Here is a 15,393-nt window from a genome sequence, read left to right on the forward strand (position 1 = left end):
TCCCCTCAAGTGATTCTAATGTGCTGCCAAAGTTAAGAACCACTCCCTTAGATATAGCTTGCAGCGCTGAAAATTTTCATGTACTCTTATGTAAAGGATACAACATTCGAGGAAAATAAAATTCCTATACTGATTTATTCTATGATCACTATACAGTTTCCAAATTTATATTGCATGGATTTCCAAAATATGAGTTGGTACATTTATAGTAAATCAGCTCAATTTCAAATTAAAACTTTCTCTTAAATCGCCTTAAAATTCATTTACTTTGACACAAACTCACTTTTGTTTACCATGTGTGTGCTGTTTGTTTGGATAAATATCCAAAGGGGGCACAAATAATTTCATTTATCATACTTTAAATTTATTCACACATTTTCTTTTCAGTTAATGGTAATCTCTGTCATAGTAAAATATAGCATAGTGGAAATATAGACCTGCAAAGAACTCTGGTCCCATCACAAGAGCAGATGTTTACTTGTCTAGTTTGATTGGTTACAATTTTGTATATTATCAAGGATCAAGTACACAGGCAGAGCAAGACTGCTCAGAAGTGACAGGAGAACCTCCTAACAAATGGTAGCCTGAGAAGACTGCACACCAGGAGGCTGTTGAGTCAGGGAGGCATCAGCTAAGCTTCAGAGGCCTCTAACCCAGGCTGAGTTAGACAGTGGTGGTGGAGCTCAAGTGATATTTATCAAAGTAACAAAACACTCCTGAATACTAACAGCATTCACGTTAAAGGTCTTTACAACTGTGGAAGACATCCTTTGTGGTGCTTTTAGTAAAACTTATTGTAACCCCCTTAGCTCGACAACAGTCCATAGCCATGTGACACTGAGAAAGTTACTTAACTCTTCCAGGCCTCAGATTTATCCTTTGTCTTAACATTTATCTTGCAAGTCCTTTATGGAGGAATACATGAGGTCACATGCAAGCATTTAACCCAGTACCCACTACATACTAGGAGATCAGAATTATTCTCTGACCCCCCCGTCCTTTCTAATATTATTAAAAAAATTTGTCTTTGATCATCAACAAAAGAGACAAAACATCATCTATCTTTCCTCCCCTTCCTCTTCCCTACCCATCTCAACTTTTATTGCACTGCTGCAAGGTCTCAGCCAATGTGCTATGCATGTGGGGATACGGGGGAAAAGCTTCCATCCCTACCCCTTGCACATACAGTCTAGTGAGACAAATAAACATGCAATTATTTCACCAATAGTGTGAAAAGTTTGTACAGAGGCAGCACAGAGGAGTGGCATCTCAACTCACTATGGGACTTGGGAGTGTTTGGGGAGGCACCCTGAGGAAGTTATATCTTAGGTGTTGGGTAAGAGTAACTAATAGTGGTGGGGTCACGGGGAACAGTTGGAGGTGGGAGAAATACTGGTAGAGAACCGCACATGTGAAGGAATAGGGAGTGTACACTATATGGAAAAGCACAGCATAGATTAATATGTTTGATCTGCCTAGGAACTACTGGAAAGGTTTGAAGGATGAAGCAGGAAGAATAGGCAGATATCAGAACATCTATGCCTATGTTTCTCGAAGTGTGGTTCTCCTACCAGCAGTAGGAGCATCACCTAGGATCTTGTTAGAAATACAAATTGTTATGTGTTACTCTAGATCCACTGAATGATAAAGGTTGGGCATGAAGCCTACACATCTCTGTTTAAACAAGCTCCACAGATGTTTGTGATACATGCTAAAGTTTGAGAAACACTGTTTGCTATGGTTTGACTGTTTGTGTCCCTCTAAAATTCATGTTGAAACAATCTTCAGTGCAATACTATTAACAGGTGGGGCCCTTAGGAGATGATTAGGTCATGAGGGTTCTTCCTTCATGAACTGGAGTAAGACCCTTATAAAAGAGGCTTACCACAGCTGTCATTCTTGCCAGTGTGAAGGCACAACTTTTGAAATACCATCTTAGATCCAGAGGCAGGCCCTCAACAGAAGCTAAACCTGCTGGCACCTTGATCTTGGGCCTCCCAGACTCTAGAACCGTGAGAGCTAAGGTTCTTTATAAATTACCTATTCTCATGTGTTTTGTTATTGTACTGTTTTTTTGCTTAAAAGCTGTTACAACACTGTTCTGTTAAGACATTGTTGTATGCTGCAACAAGAAACTTGGCCATTTTCCTAAAGGAAATGGCTCTGGAGCTATGGGAAAGATTTTTGATTTAATTAGTAGTATGTATTTGTTTCAAAGTCTTACTCTGGAAGCAAGGTAGAAGAGGGATGTGAAGGCTACATGGAAGAGGTGTGAGTACTGGAGCAAAGTGGGCAAGGAGATGTAAGAAAGAAACCTAAGATGTTTAGAGTGAAAATGTAGCTTCATTACTGTGTGCAGGTCTCACAAAATTTATCGTCTAAGAGGGATAATACGTGAATCCTGCTTGTCAGGTGTGTAGAGATTCACTCCTTGTTAAAACACCTTCCCTCGACACAATGGTGTACCATCACCCTCTATCCGGGAGCATCTACTACCCTTCCCCATAAGTGCCTCTATGGAGTCAGTGTGGTTGACTTATCCAACTCTGGAAGAGCTGCCTTACTGCCGCCCCTCCAGGAGGAAAATCTGGGTTGAACTGGTACTGCAAAGAGAAGGTGTAGTGTATAAAGCAGTGAAAGGTAATGGTGAGTATGGCCAAATAAACTGATTGGATAGTAATTTCTCTGGTTCTAGGAACAAATATATGGCAGCATTAAATCACATAAATTATTCAACACATTCTGTTTGGGTTGCATGTTGGAATAAGATTGGAGTCTTATTGGTAACAGCGTAAGAACTACTCACTGAGAGCTGGCTTTCAGCTAGGGATAAGAAATGGGCCAGACTAGATTCTTTCTGCTAAGTCTTGCTTATTCTCAAAACAGAAGCCAACCTGTGTTTCTTTCTGTAAGAAAGGGTTCCTGGGGGGAGGTAAACCTTTGGATGATGCTGGCGTAGCGGGTGGAATGTACCGCCTGTTCACTAGGGCTGGTAGGCAAAAGAAAAGGAGACGCTTCTTTGGCTCAGAGAGGAAGAGGGAAATTTTTTTCCCAAGATATTTGACAGCTGTATCTTTCCGCCGCCACCTTCCTCACAAACCCACGCATCTCTGCTTAGAGTCTGATATAAAACGAAAAGTGAACCCCCCTTTTGCTTATGTGCTTTCAATGAAAAAAGTCGGTGCACAAGGACGGAAACGAGAGCGACTGAAAATAGGTGCATGACTTGTTGAGCATACAAATCATTTCCCTTTTAGTCTCCAAGGGAGGGGAAAAAAATCCCCCTTACACTCTCCTTGCAGCCTATGTTCGGCATTCAGGAGAGGCGGCTAAGGCTGGTCCTCTCCCGCTCCTGCCGCGGTCCCCGCAGGAAACTTTTCTCGCAGGGCCCGCTCGGTCCATTCCGCTCCGGCGGCGACAGTGGGCGTCCTGCGACTCCCCTCCCAGGCAAGGGCCCAGACCCCGCGACGCGTCTGTCTCTTTAAATTCCAGCTGCGCGGCTGGGAAACAGCGCCACTCGCCGCCCAGGCCGACTGGCTGCGAGCGAGCTCGCGCTTTCGCTCCCGGCTGCGCGCCGCGGAGAGCTCGGCTCGGCCCGCGGGCGGCTCGGCGGCGGCGGCGCGGGGCGGGGAGGCGCGGCCCGGCGGAGGAGGGAAGAAAGAGCGAGCCGGGCCGGCAGAGGCGCCGCGCCGGGTCCCGCGCCCGCTCTCGGCGGCCGGAGCAGTTTCCCTCGCGGTGACAAGGATGTGCCTGTGTTGGTTTTCCCCCAGCTTCTCCTTAAGACGATTTCCATAGTAACCTGACCAAGTGGCTCAATATCGCAAACCTGAGGATTTCGGCGGCCCGCCGGCATGACCTCGGCCAGGTAACGCTGCCATCTATTTCTCTTCCATTGCAAACCGCTGCGCTCCTTCCAAAGTTCCTTTTGTGGAAAATCGCCCAGCCCAACGGAGCCCGGGGTATTTGCAACAGCGTGTTCCTTCCCAGGTGCTTGCCACCGGTCCCCTCCCCTGGTGCTTCCCCAGGATCCATTATCGGATGATTAAAAAAAATTTTTTTGTTGCCTCCCCCGCTCCCTCCCCCTTTTGATCCCCCCTCCCCTTGGCTGCGCTCTTCTCGGTTTTTTCCGAGACTAGCGATGGGGGCGCCGGGAGAAGTCGGGGGCGGGGAGGCGAGCGCGGTCCAGGGAGTGGCGGGCTCGGATGGGCTGGCTGCAGTGGGCTACTTTGGACATCACGGCGTTGCCCGCGCTGGGGTCACGGGGAGGGCTGTCAGCTCCAGGGAGCCCCACATCTCCATACTGGGAAGGGAGGGATGCAGGCTTGGGGGTGATGGAGCGCTTAGCTGGGTGGCTGGCAAGCGTCCATACATCATAGCTTTCCTTCCTACTCCCCCGCCCCTCTTCGGGTTTCTCTTTCCCCATCCTCCTTTCTTTCTTCCTTTCCTCACCATCCCTCCATTCTCTCTCCCTTTCTTCTTTTTACCCCCCTCCTCTTATTTCCTTTCTTCTTCCCTTAAAAAAAAGGAAGGGATCTTTATAACCCTTTTCGTTCTGCCAACATGGGAATAGCTGTGAAACCTGCAGCGTGGCCACCTCAACCTGGTCGTTTTCAGACCCTTCCTCATCCATCAACATATTTGTTTCCTGAGCCTATTGATCTCCCCGGATTCTGCAGAAATGCATTCTAAGCTGGGCGTCTGTATGTCAGAATCAGAGTTCTGCAGTTCCAAGTATGACATGTATTGTAAGGGCTGCATATGTTTTAAATTCAAATAAACCATGGGTATAAATAAATGTATCTTTGAAAAAAATCAAGTCTTATTCTAGAGGAACTTGCCTCTTTAATTATTGCTATACTCTTCCCCCTCTTTGACATTTAATTTAAGAGAACTTGGGAGACAGTTTTTTTTTTTTTTTCCCTCTCCAGTTTATGAGGAACATGCAACTTCTATTTTCTTAATTATCTTTGCTTTGAACTTCATTCAGTTTGCACTAGCCAGTCACTGAAATGAGTGGGTCATAATTAAGGTTCAGATACTTGCTTCCTTGAAGTCCAAGCTAGCTGAAGTGGTAACCTCTGCTACAAAGTGTGAAAAGAACCAGCGGGGCCAGACAGATGCTGCCAAAGAATACAAAAGGCTTAGCAACTCCTGTGTGAAATTACTAGATTTAGACTTTAGTACCTAAAATACGGTAAAGCCAGATTTGTTTTTATTTTTTGGTTCTGAGCTTATGTACAACTATACTAAGTAGGTGTAAGTTAGCACTTTGCTACTTAAAAATGATCCACTTGAATTTAAAATCTATTCTGCATTGTTTATGTTGAAGACATTTCCTCACCATGGTTTATTCTTTGAAACATAAGATGTCTGTATCACAAGAAAGTGGAAAAACAGAGGATGACTTGAATTTGACCAGAAGAGGATTTATGTGAATTTCTAAAATTTCTCCAGAAAACCTAGTTGTTAAGCTCTCAAGTTTTCCTAGGGCCAAAATATTTCCCATGTGAACATGACACTAACCAAGGATTTTTCTCCACTCTTTTAGTCATGTATGTTGTTTATAACAGAAAAGGTCTGTTTTAGAGAGCTCCATTTGTCTCCTTTGTCTGCACATTTGTCATTAAATTCAACTATTAATATAAGATAAAGGCTCCTGAAGCCCAAGAACAGATCAGGAAGAAGAGAAACTGCTGATAAAATGGGAAATACACCTAAACCAAGAGAGAAATAGTTATATCACTCCACACTGTTGTCTTTTTTTTTTTTTGTCAATTAAAAAACTGTATACTTTAAACATATTTCATTCATGTACACCCAACACTCTTTATGCCTGAGGTCATATTTATCCAGTTCAGATTAATATTTACAAAGACTTAATTTCTGCACCAGGGAAATCTAAAATGTAAGCTTTTCTTGCTGTGGTTTTTTCCTCAAAACAGTGATAATAGTAATGGTCCTATATTGTTGCTTTTACCACTTTGCAATTTTGATGTTTCCTAGGTGGGTAATGTCTTCTGATGTATTAATAAGATGCTCCGAGTGGACTGTGTAGAACTTGAATGCACTATTAATTGTAGGTGCAATAAAATGTTCATTTTTCTTGCTCTTGGTTTCAGATGTCATGCCCTTCTGGTCACTTCATATTTTGGTGTGACTGCTCCTCTTGATATGTGTGTACTTGAAGGATTTAACATAAAGACTGTTCTAAATGTCATGTGATTTGAGGATAAAAGTCATGTTAGTGACAAGCCATAAATTACCTTTATTTATAGTACATTGATTCTGAAACTGTCCCCCCTAACCCTCAGTGATTGTCTATAGATGGATCACTTAATGAATGGGTAGCAATGATGAGCTATCTGTTTTATATTAGGAAAGAAAGTAATTCTCTCAAGTTTACCTCAAGTCCTTATTATCAAGCAGAGGGATTAGCAAATGGTTTTGATCTGATATTTTAATAGACTGAATTGCCGAACACTGCTAATTACAGGAATATATTTTGTCATTTGTGAAATTGCTATAAGATTTCTCTCAAGTTGTCTGGAGGGCTTCAAGTGACTCATCTTTGGAACCCATGGCAACAGGAAATGGTTGTCTTAGGTGGAAGCTGAAGTATGGACACAGACCTACACTTTGTGGTCATTAAGGGACTGATAGGAAAAGTATTAGTGTGCCGGCTTCTTCTGTAGATGGATGTTAACCTTTTGTCTTTTAGTAAGAACGATTCCCGGGTCCTGTTTTGCAGTGCCTCTTAATTGTTCATTTACTTGAGAGGTGTTGTACAATACTCAGAAAACGTAAGTTTAATGTTTTTTATGGTAAAGAACTTAGAGAAGTGCGTGTGAGTGTCTGACTTTGTAGCTGGGATAATTAGGTTGAGAGCATCATCCAACTGAACTGAGAGATGGTCTCAACTTCACAAATGGTGGGAGTCAGGAAGTTGGAGATAGAAGTGGGAGCCAAAAGGCTGAGGTTATGTTCCTTTAACTGCTACACAGTTATTCTTTGAGAGTCCTTTTTGTTTCCTGATGTCATTTTTTTAGAAGAAAAATGATATAGTCATTTTCCTGACTTTTAAGTCCTCAAATATGCATGACAATCCTTTACATGTGAGTGTACGTATGTGGCAGTAGGAGATATTAAGACACACTGTCTCTGAGTCAAGAGACTTCTGAATAGAGAATGGAGATTTCCTTGGAGCATCGATGGATGGGTAATGGTGTGTATTTTTCCTTCTGTTCAGGAGAAGGTGAATACATCACTCTGTTCCATGGATAGAGCTCAATGACTAATCACATAACACAATGTGCAGTGCTGAATACTCTCAGCAGGTATCACCCTTTTACTTACAAAATGTGAGTGGGGAATAAATTTGCTTAACTTATTTTTAACCATTAAAGAGCTCCTCATTCCTCCCCCACTTTGTACAGGAAAAGAAGCTGTTTTAGGTTAAGTGGACCTCAGGGTAAGAAAAGATCCTAGAGCAATTTTTCTGCTCAGACTTCATTTTTCCTCCCAATTTTGATTGTCAACAATATTTCATATAAGTCTCTGGTCCTGATCTCTCCATAGGTCATCCTTCTCTGTCCCGGTTGAAGTCTTGGGACAAGCATTGTGGTAACACCGATTCTGATTTAATGCATCATTTAAGTTAGTTACATAACTGAGTGGTCTTGTAAAAGAAATCTCCAGGTCTCTAAAATTGTACATTTTTACTATTAAAGTTTTGGATGATTTTACAGTGTTCAAAGGAAATAAACCTGATCCCAGTAAAGATGTATGAGCTGCTGGTTCATTTCCCTGGATTATGCAAGGTTAGTAAGATGATACCTCCAGCTAATCATTTTCACAAGAGTTGGCTCATTTGAACTATTTGAGATCATGGGGACCTAGAGATTTCAAGGTCAGGAAGCTTGACTGGTGACACAGCCAAAGTTTTCTTGAGATTGGAAAGGAAAGTCATTGTTTTGACAAGTTCAGGTATATGCACATACTTGAAACTTAAGTATCATATTTTATCTTGCTTTGTGTGTGTTTATATGTGGTCCATCTATGTGTTGAGCCATGAGCCTTATATTCAGCTTTGACACTTTTCTAGTGGTAAAGATCATCTATGCCCCTATCCTTCCTTGATGGCTTTTTGAAGGTTTGTAGGCATATCTTTGGGAAACAAGTGGTGCCTTTTATATGCTAAGCTAATCTTGTGACTACAAGTATGACCACAAAGTCATACCCTTTGGGAATTTTTTTTCCAATGAAAAGAAGCATTTTTTATTGCATACCCTATTATGCTTCCTGATGAACATGGAATTAGACCTGTGGTTGCCTGATGGCATCTGTTCATCCTTAGGCAGTATTGCTCAGCAACTGCAAACATAGCTTCTGGAACTAACTTCCTGAAATTGATTTCCCACCCTGCTACTTATGATGGAGGTGATATTGGGTGCATTTCTTAATCTGAGTCTGTGTCCCCATCTGTGAAATTGTTGTTCAGAAGGATTTTGGTAATGATTAAATGAGAGAATATATTAACATAACTGCTGTTGGTACTGCTGTTGTTGAAATGTTTGGGAAAGCCACTTCCGTTTCTGTTTAGATCTGGTTTTCCTTCTTCAGGAGGAACTGGGCCTCTCCTCTCCTTTCTTCCCTCTGCCTTAGCTTTACCTATAGTCTGAAGCTGAAATAATGGCCAGCAGCTTGGAATAAGAATAAACTTTATTATTTTTTGAGGGTGGAAATGCTATTCTTTGTTTCCATAAAAGTTCATTATCACCTTTTTAAAATATACAGTATCAAGGTTATCCATGGATTTTCATTTAAAAATTGTAAGTTGTAAATCTGGAGTAGCTAAAGAGTAAAACATTAGTTAAAAAAAAGACAAAACCACAACAATTTTTAGCTTTAGTAATGCAGTGCTATTTACTTACAAGCTATAATTACCTACTAAAATCCTGTTGTAATACTAAAATTTCAAGCCTCTGCTGTAGTAGATTGCTGAATAATTTTTGGTGAAACCCCTTGAAGTCTCATTGAGAAGATGTAGTTTTGTTAAATATGTGATATTTCATCCATTTTTGTTTGAGTTCCAAAATTCAGAGCTTTGTTGTACAAGGAATTTTCTTTATTGATGGTATATTCTCATTGGAAAAATGAATTATTGCATTGACTTACCTCTTTAAAAAACATTTATGTAAAGATTTGAATAGAAATAAAATTATGATGTAATGGATTCTGATGGAATTATCAGTTTCAATGAATAAAGTAACTTTTTATAATCCATCCCAATTTAGTGATTCTCTGACCAGGCAAATTATGATTCACTCTGATTTTAAGGATCTGGAATACCTTCTTTCTAAGTAATACTGATTCTACTATCAGTGAAATTGAAAATAAAATGATAGTTATAACATCAAGCGTTTAATGGCAAGTCAGAACAGTATACACAAAGTGGTAGATGACAAATGTGTTAGAACTGAGCAAATGTGGTAAGTCAGGAATAAACCCTGGAATTAGTTTGATTCAACAGACATTTAATTGTCTTCCTCAAAGAGATTATAAGATGTCCTCTAGTAGCCCGATTATTACAATATCATACATAAGAAAATTTTTCAATAGGTTTGACTATAGTTCAATTATAAAACTGTTTAAATTAATTTTTCATTTGGAAGCATCTCTCAAGGTTATGACCAACTCCCAAGATGGCCCCCAGGTATCCTCATCTGTTCCTATTCAGGCCTGTGTTAGTTAACTGCATTGCTTTCACCAAGATACTTGACATGAAAAACTTGGAGGAGGAAAACTTTATTTGGGCTCATGGTTTCAGAGGTCTCAGTTCATTGTCAGTCAACTTCATCTCTCTGGGCCCCAGGTGAAGCAGAACATCATGGCAGAAGGGAATGGTGGAAGAAGGCTGCCCAGGTCATAGAAGCCAGGAAGAGAAGCTATGGACAAAATATAATTCCCAAGGACACATCCCCAATGATCTACTCCTCCAGCCACACTCTGCCTTCCTATAGTTACTACCCCGTAATCCATAGAAATTAATCCACCAAATGGATCAATCCACTGATTAGGTTATGGCTCTTATAATCCAATTATTTCAGTTGTGAACATTTCTGCATTGTCACACGAGCTTTTGGGGGGACACCCCATATCCAAACCATAACAATACCCTTGGAAGTTCCCCTCCCATGTTATATATATGTGATATGTTGAGTATTGCAGGAGAAATGACGTGTGACTTCTGAGCTCTGTTGGAGCTCTCACTGGAGAAAGCCAGATGCCATGTTGTGAGAACACTTGAGCTGTCCGTGGAGTATCATATACCAGGAGGGAGGCTTCTTTCTAACACCAGCACCAATTTACCTGTTACATGAAGGATCCAACCTCAGAGAAGATGCTTTAGCCCTAGCCAAGTCTTCATAGGGCCACAGTCTGGGTAACACTGAATCCTCTTAAGAGACCCCAAACCAGAAACAAATACTCCTGATATCCTGACCCATGGAAATTGTGTAAGTTAGTAAGTAATTATTGTTTGAAACTGCTAAAATTTTGGGCAATTTATTGCATGGCAGCAATAATCTAATTTAATAATAAATAATCTAATACAAAATCTTTAAATTCTCTCAGTGTGGTAATTGTAAAGATTACCAGCTTTACAAATAGGAAGAAGTTACAGTTCATAGGTTCTAGTTGACAGACCACTTTTTAAATTATATTTACCACAGTGAATAACCAACATCTTAGACACATTTTTGTAAAGCACAGTCTTCTGTGAACATACCTATGAAGTAAGAACAATATTTCTTTTATTTGTTGCTGACCTGGAACTCAGTCTTGTCCCTTCTTTGGGAATATATCTGTTAAAAATTCAGCTGTTTTCAGAATTTTGAAGGACAGTCAAAACTGGGACATGTTCCCCTTGATAGTTGGGCAAAGTCTGAGAATGGTGTTAGAGTTGACTCTCGTGTTATTCCAAAAGTCACTTCTTCCCCAGCATATGCAGGTCTTTATGGCTTGGGCTCTTACTGTTGCAAAAGCTGTTCTTTTACCTACTGAATTATGTAAGACTAACATGCCCCAAACATGACCAGACAAGGCTCTGGTAATGTGTTATCCATTGCAGCCATTCCCCATGATTTTGTTTCAGCTTTTCACGTGTACTGGTAGTTATCTTTCTTAAGCATGGTTCTGGATTATGTGTATCAATTAGTTTTTCTCACTGTTATATTACAAGGGTAATGAAATCTAAAAAAAGTTAGATACTAGCATAGCTAGAATGGATTGTGTATAAACAAAGTTTTGACGAAGCTTCACAGATAAAATGTGGTATGGGTTAGAGAACAAAAGGTAAACTCAGTTTTTAGTTTTTGAATCTTTAATTTTATCTAAATTATCATCCTATAAAAATTTAAAAAGTAAATCTTTAATATAGCTGAGTGTTTAGAATGTTGAAGAATAGAAGAAAAAGGTTTTTTAACCTTTAGATTGATGTGAATATTAGGTTGTTTACACAAATGAGCCACCAATCTTCCTTTGGTTTGAAGTCAGTGATTTTTGTACATTTGTTATTTAATTTGTTAGGGTAACTAATAGGATTCTTGTCCATGAAAATTTTTTCAGATTGAAGGTTATCTTGGTATAAAATAAAATAGTGGTGGTGTTCCCTGACCTATACTAATATCCTGCTGAGAACTGAAATTGATTTTTTTCTTTTTTCTTTTGGTTGTCTTTGACATATACATTTATTCTTTGAACAAGCATCACCTGGGAGGGCTTAGAAAAACCAATAAGCAGCCCTTCAAAAATTAGTTTTCAGGACATCACAAATTAGTTGCATCACAAGCCTCAGGGTAGTGTTAATGAAGTCACTAGTTCTTCCTGATATTTTTATGTTCAAGCACAGTATACAATAAGAACTACCTTTAGAATTGATAAACACAGATCCAATTGTTTTATTCCTTGTGAAATATATAGAAATTAAACCACTGCTGGTTGCTGGTAGAAAGGATAGATGGCAGAGTTGGTGTGCTGTTCTTAGATGTCTTTTGATCTGCAGACTTTTGTCACTAGATAATGTGTCCTATCTTGTGTGCTTGGCAAATCAGGTATTGCATTAAATTCTCCCATGAAATGAACATGTTGAAATAAACCACACACACACACACACACACACACACACACGCCTTTTTTACTATGATAAGGATGATGAGTATGGAAATAAATTAAACAAGTCCTTGCCCTTGAGGAAATTGGAATGTATTTAATTTATAATTTAACAAATTTTAATTTTTTTGGATTGTTGCTTATTTATAGTTAGACTTAAAATTTATTATGGTCACGCGGTGTTCAACTCAAGACGGGGTTGGATTATGTTACCATAATTGAGAGTTTTTCTGAGTTCCATATTATGCTGATGCTCTTTTGAAGGTCTCTTATATATGACCTCAATAACCACAAAGGCTTTTCTGCCTGCAACAGATTAACTCTCAATGTCACAGGAAGTTGCATTAGAAATGATGCTATTATCTATAGCTTTTTCCTTTCTTTCTTTTTCTTTTTTTGTCAGCTAATATCTGTTCAGGGTATTTCCCATGGGGCATATGTCTATATTGTACTTTGAAATTCTTTTTCTTGCCCGAGTAGAAAAGTACCTCATGAACTTTTAAGTAAACTGATATTAATGCTTGCTTGATAAGAGAATTGTATGGTGAGAAAATACATGAAAAATATCAACAAATGGATACAGTAGACAGAAAGATACTCCCAATGTCCACGTTGAAGTCTCTAGAATCTGTGAATATATTGTCTTTCATGGCAAAAAGGACTTTGCAAATGTGATTAAGGTTTAAGGCTTTTGAGACGGAGACACTGATCTCAGTCAGATAATTCAGGTTAATATAGTTTCTTGAGTCCTTCAAAGCAAAGAATCTTTTCCAGTTATGGTTAGAGGCATAGATGAGATGATGGAAATAGGGACAGAGATGCTTCCTTAAAAAAAAAAAAATCAAAAGAAATGAGCCGTGGGTAAAGAAATGTAGGTGGCCTCTAAAAGCTAGAGGAAGGCAGGGAAACAGGTTCTCACCTGCAGTCTCCAGAAGGAAAAGTAGTGTGCTGACACCTGGACTTTGGCCTGATGAGACCCTCTCAGACTTCTGACCTCTAGGACTATAAAAATCACCTTTGTTTTGAGCCACCAACTTTGTGATAATTTATTTCAGCAGCAATAGAAAATGAATACTATGGAAGAAAACCTGTAACCATATTTTATTTCAGGACGGGCCATTGAAAAGTCATTGGATTTTTCAGAGCTTTAGGCTTATGAATTGCACATGGAGATTATAGACCTGTAGAAAGAATTAGAAATCTTACTATTTTAACTGAATGACCTTACCGTGGTTGGATTCTTAATTATGATAGGAGGAGTTCTGTAGAACAAAGCCTCTGAGTTCTACCATCTCAGTCTCAGGCTTTTGTGATTTCTTTTTATTCAGTTTGGCTGCTACTATAGATCTTGCACTGGTCCATGGTGGTTCAGGCCAATTTAGCTTGCTATGGGTCTTGGCTCACTCGGAACAAAATTAAGAAATTGTATCTGAAGGAACTCTAACTGCACAAATGTATATGGGTCCTTGTTAATTGTGTTTATTAGTTTTCTTACTGTCCCTCTCTCCTTCTTAGATAGTTGGGATTGGCAGGAAGGAAATACTGCAGGGTAATTGTGTGAAAGTGGTAGCAGTACTGCTTCTGACTGTCAGAAAACCTGTCCTCCAGGTCCCCTAGTGTGTGTGGCTCCTAGAGAGGTGGCTACTGCAATGAATGCCTTATTCTAGAAAGACCAGATACCCTGGGGCTCACCCATGTACCTCATTGCTCACCACTTAATTACACTAAGATCTTAAGGAAGGAAGAAGTATCATCCACACTATGGTCCTTTTTGTGGCAGAATCCAGGACAAAGTCTACACACAGAAATTTTCTGAGAAGACACCCCCATAGTACAATAACATTTTAACATATAGAGCAGCCAGTATTTGTTTTTCTCATGATGGTGTGTCGTTGTGTAATATATCCTGTTATGTAGTGGTCCAGAGTTGTCTGATTGATACTCAAAGGGTATATTTTCAATGAAATAGTTTAGAATGATGATACTACTTCTGTTTCATATTAAAATAACAGCAACTTGCACCTTGCACTCTCCTTTTCTGTGGCTGAATCTCCAGGAACATCAATTGTCCTATTGATTCTTTTGACAGCAAAATGCTGGAAGAATGAGTGTTACTTTCCTGGCATGTGTGTATGTATATGGTTATTGTTTTCCTTTCATTTGCTAGAAAATTGGTAGGTTTCGAGCTGTAGTTTACAATCAAATGTGTGAGTCCTTTTTTCCCTCTCACTAAAGACATCTGTCTTCTCTTTGCCCTGATACCCACGCGTTCCCTACCCTTGGCACCGCGCTTCTTCACCAACATTTGCAGTGTGGTGACTCTGAAATTTTTTCTTAGCTATTGACAGGAGTGACTGTGATTCAAATACAAAGTGACAACTTGCTCTAGACAAGCAACCATAGAGACCTCCTGTCTATGTAATCAATAACAACAGGGCTATTTATGCAAAGTTTTAAATGATATTATCTAGATTGTGAGCCCAACAGAAAATCTAGCTTAGTGGGAATTTTGGAGAGACTATTTTCTCACCTGAGACCTATCCAGGAATTTTTATGATACATAATTATGAATTTATGTTAATATTTATTAACCATACCAAGTTTTAATTGAAGTATGTATTTAAAATAGTTTTAAGACCTAGAGTGTGCCCTTTTCATACCACAGTGTATTAAGTGATGCTCTTAGTGCTGGGAGAGAGTTGGGGCAGGGCTGGGGTGGAGGATGCAGACCTTGTCCTTAATGAATTTGTCTGGCAGGTGAAGTAAGGCTGTGCAAAGGTGACAAGTGTGAGTATCTGATTAAAGGAGCAGATGGAGTCATCTTTTGGATGGAAAAATGGAGGAAGTTGCATTTGAACGTGAAGAGGAGTCTTTGGACATGAAGAGGAGGAAGGAAGGATATTATAACTAGGAAGAGGGGTGGTAAAATATTCAACATGTTTCCTGGGCTGTGGGCCTCTAGGTCTGGGCTCTTCTTCCCCTTGCCTCTTGACATCCTCACTGTACATTCAAGCCATCTTGAGCTGTTGGTAGTGTCCTACAGATGTCAAGCTCCTTCTACTTTGCATCTTTGCTAACAGGTATGGTTTCTGTATGAGATTTCCATGTTGAGCTGGTTTAAAAAAGAAACTCAAGAAATCAGACATTCTTTATCACATCTTCATAGTTGGTCAGTCTTGCCAATCACCAGGTTCTAGAACCTTAGAGACTGTGTCAGGGAATGTT

General features: G+C 39.8%; 1 long non-coding RNA gene across 1 annotated transcript in view; it reads left to right on the forward strand.

Annotated features, from left to right (window-relative positions):
- Positions 1-3,623: 3,623 nt before the first annotated feature.
- The window catches only part of LOC306662649, a 45,233-nt gene continuing 33,463 nt past the window's right edge, over positions 3,624-15,393 (forward strand). The window contains exon 1 of the long non-coding RNA XR_013764171.1: positions 3,624-3,865. This is a non-coding gene — a long non-coding RNA (uncharacterized lncRNA). The remainder of the gene's footprint in view (positions 3,866-15,393) is intronic.

This window comes from Sciurus vulgaris (genome assembly GCF_902686455.1).
Source record: "Sciurus vulgaris genome assembly, chromosome: 5".
Lineage (NCBI taxonomy): Eukaryota > Metazoa > Chordata > Mammalia > Rodentia > Sciuridae > Sciurus > Sciurus vulgaris.